Source organism: Poecilia formosa, unplaced genomic scaffold (assembly GCF_000485575.1).
Source record: "Poecilia formosa unplaced genomic scaffold, Poecilia_formosa-5.1.2 Scaffold172, whole genome shotgun sequence".
Classification (NCBI taxonomy): domain Eukaryota; kingdom Metazoa; phylum Chordata; class Actinopteri; order Cyprinodontiformes; family Poeciliidae; genus Poecilia; species Poecilia formosa.
In genome coordinates this window covers 1434465-1438875 of record NW_006800111.1, presented here as the reverse complement: position 1 = coordinate 1438875, position 4411 = coordinate 1434465, and positions in this window count along the sequence as shown.

The following is a 4411-nucleotide window of genomic DNA, read 5'->3' as shown; positions in this document are numbered from 1 at the left end:
AAGATCAAGGACAAAACTGGTAAGATCAAAGACAAAATATTAACATCAATGGCAAAACTGGAAAGATCAAAGACAGAAGTCATAAGATCAAAGGCAGGACTGCCAAGATCAAAGACAAACCTGGTAAGTAAGATCAAAGGCAAAACTGCTAAGATCAAAGACAAGAATGCTAAGATCAAAGACAAGAATGCTATGATCCAAGACAAAAACACTGAGATCAAGGACAAAAAGTATTAACATCAAAGGCAAAACTGGTAAGATCAAAGACAGAAGTGGTAAGATCAAAGGCAAAACTGCTAAGGTCAAAGACAAGAATGCTATGATCCAAGACTAAAACACTAAGATCAAGGACAAAACTGGTAAGATCTAAGACAGAAGTGGTAAGATCAAAGGCAAAATTGCCAAGATCAAAGAGAAAATGCTAAGATAAAAGACAAAAAGGCTATGGTTTTTGAGAAAAGACAGGAAGACTATGGTTAAGATCAATAACAAAAATGCTATGATCAAAGACAAAAAATGTATGATCAAAGACAAAAGGTTGTGATTAATACAAAAGACAAAACTGCTATTATCAAAGTCAAAACTTCTATGATCAAACAAAAAAGCCTATAATCAATCACAAAAATGCTATGATCAAGGAACAAAATGCTACAATCAAAGAAAAAATTGTCATGATTAATATCAAAGACAAAAATGCTCTGATTACAGAAAGGTATTTAAACTTTGCCTTTCAAGAGTGTAATAAAAAACATCTTTGTCATTTTGTTGGTATGTAGAAGCAAAACAACACCAATAACAACTACATTTAATTTTACAAGTAATTGAAATGTGTGTAATTGCTGAAAAGATTCTTACTGAACAAGAAAATTAATTGTCATAACATGGAGAAGGATTAAACCTTATTTTCACTCTGTCAAGAAATACAAGACTTTCCTCCACCAATAAACATTTGGCTACTAAACACCCTCTGTGGAAGGAATATGTATGTCATCCATTTTTGGATATTATTGTGCACTGTTTTATTGATTTGTCACAAATATGAATTAAATGTATGACTATAAGGTTAGCAATGCACTTAAATGTCAGGCATCCCAGAGAGGCTTTGGGTTCTCCAGCTCATATATTTTAAAATTTGGAGAGGATTATGTCTATGTCCTGATGTTAAACTCACAGACTGAAGGATCTTTATAAGGGTAATCATTGCTGTGGTATTTTAAGTAATACAGTTAGAGAAATGCCCCATTTTTCTACATTTTTACATAAATGGCATAACATTCGTAATAGGATGTCATGGTTAGGGTCACTTTGGATTACAGCTGAAGGATGCTGTCTGGAGCACTGTACCCAGCTGCCCTCATGTGGTGATGCTACACATTGCACTATTGAGGGATTAACAACTGTTTTGGGGGCAAAAATCCAATATAAAGTAATCTAGCTATAAGATGAAAACAATTGCAAACAGATATTATCTAGTCCAAGCATTGTGACCTCTGGCATGCCACTTTGTTGTGTTCAAGAACATGCAAATTCTTTGTCATTTGCCAACTATGTTCAAATGTTTGTGGCTCAGTCAAAACATCACAAACACAAGCTTCAGTCAGATCCCCTGTAAGGAGGACAGAAATGGGCCCCAGAAAAATAAAGAAAGCAATGGGTTCAATAACATTATGAGGAATCTAACTTGTTCAACCTCAACACAAATCTATAGGAATTTCACATTAGGTGAAACCAAACAACAATACCCATTTATAATACCCATTGGCACTATTGTCCATATTGGACACTTGAGATACAACAGATGTTCTTTAGTCAGCCTGAGATCTGGTCAGAGCTGCCTTTGTGTCAAAAGGTTAGCGTAACAAATGTCTCTCGGCGGCTCTTAGATGGCCATGTTCCTTGAATTATTGTTATTTGGCCATAGACAAAAAAGTATTTGTTCTTTCTTGATTTCAGTCAGTCTCCTGTTTATCACATACTGTGTCTTATTAATATTACCATAGTATTCATTCAACAATTCATTTGTTTGGCAAAAGAAGATTTAAAAAATGGGGAAAGGAGTATTCCCCATGGGAAAAAACAATACTGTATTGTAATTTTGTATTAGCCACAAAGATATACTATGGTGATACCAGTTACCTTCTTCCACATGTTTGCTGTTTCCCCAACAGAGTTGTGGATCTCTGCATCTCCTTCAGTTACCATGAGTGTCTTTGATGCTGCTCTGATTAATACTCTCCTTGCCCAGTCAGTCAGCTTAAATAGAAATCCATGGTGGGTTTACAGTTGTGCTATACTCTTCCCCTTTTTGGATGCTCGGGCCAAAGTTTGCCGTTTTGCTTCTTTAATCGTGTGTATCAACAACATCATTCAAGCCAATTCAAAGTGCTTTAGAAAGCAGACTCCCCCATAATAGGATCCCCGACATGTCTAGTATGTTCCTTGGTCTTTATAATGACATTTAGTGACTAATGTGCTTAAGCAAATTTCAATTTAGATTAAGTTACTTACAGATGGACTATATATACTAATCAGGTGGGTTAGGTCGTGATAGGACAAAAATGTCAAAATTTGAATGGGATAATAATTCTTTTGCAAAGCACCGTCTTAATAAAAACTTAATGTTCGTGGACATTTTACTTGCTATAATTTTGCCTGTCCTCTGGGACTCTCTGTAAGTCTCCTCTGAGAGTTCGGGTTACCTAGATTGAGTTACAAGCTTTATAAGCTCCACAAACAGACGCTGCCATTTAGTGTAATGAAGCCATCCCACACACATTGTCACAGTGACACAGGCAACCATCTATCCAGTTGTGAATAGCTTTTCTAGGTGGCTAAAGAAAAGAAAGAACACCAAGTTTGGACAAAAGCAGAAGGACATTGTTAGGTTTACAGAGAGATCCATCCATCTTGTCAAGCAGGACTGAAGTAAGTTAGCACCTGTTATCTTGGTCCACTCGAACCTCTTCTCAGGTTTCACATTCCCTTGCACATTATTTCTCTGCCCTTTCTACCAGCTGAGTCTTCATGGCTGAGGCTGGGGGCACAAGTAGAGGTAACAGCGGCGGTATGACCACCGCGGTTGCAGGAGGAGTGCGTGTCCCGCAGGAACCCTCTCTAAAGACAGGAGTGGTGCTGTCAGATGAAAGAGTTGACTTCCTTAGAGAGCAGGCTTTCTGTGTGCTACGAGTGAAGACGGATAAGTGGAACCGCTTTATTGCAGCAGAGGAGAATCAAAAGATTATACTGGATTTTCTGGACGACATCTGGATGAACAGGCTGCTACTTTTTACTGGACCTGGTGGAACATTGCATGCTGGGGATGCTCAAGTAAGAAATGCACACATGCAACAGATAAAGTAGTCTTGCATTTAAAAAATGCATAAATGTTAGATGCATTGTTTTAGAAATCCAATTTAGGATCCTCTTTCCACAGACAGTAATTTATAATATTTAATATAAAAAAGATATCCAAGCTGCAAAAACAATGAGTAAATATTCATGTCTATGATCTATCTAATGCCCCCATTTTTTGAAATAAGTCACTACTTATTTCTGGTGCTTTCAATGCTGTTGAAAGCATTCCCACTGTTTTTGCCCCCGTGAAGACATCTCCACCATGGAAGAGCAAGCTGTTGTGTGTGCTAAAGAAAGGAGTAAAGAGAATTGCCCACCAAGACTTCAGGCACCAGTTCAGACTGGGAGAAGTACCTGGATACCCAATGGAGCACCTTCCTGTAGTCATCTCTGAGGTTGGACAGTATATGCATTTCTGATCCCGATGGGATACATGATGATTCTAAATGCATGTGATGGTAATCTTACACTATAAAAATGTCTTACAGCTGGTCCCACTTTTGTGCAGTGTAATCTCAGGGCTTATGGAACTGAACTATTACGCATTCCACTGCCTTGTGAAAGTATTCAGATCCATAGAACTTTTTCACATTTTTTTTTTCAATTTGGACTCAACAATTTTACATATCCAACTTTTGCATTTTATATTTTTTTTCTAAATAAAATTTGGCAAAGTGTAGTGATAATTCAAATTGTGCCTCCTTAATCCAATATCCTGAAATAAAACCCAGGTTCAACTAACCTTCATCAGAGATCATCTAAATACTAATAGTAGGGGTGTTTTAGGGGGGGGGGGGTGGAGTAAAGGTTTAGTAAGTTTTAGGTATGTTTGAGTCGATTCAAAAATAATGTACATATTCATTTTATGCTTATGAATTTTTAAATATGATTAAGTCGATTTTGGGGAATAAAACGTATTTAAATCACCTTGACTATTTGTTATTTAGACCAGTGGTCCCCAACCTTTTTATTACCAAGAACAGGTGAAGACTTGGAAAATTTTGCTGCGGCCCGGGTGGGGGTGAACCGTCAGATAAGGCTTCTGCATGTTGGTGTT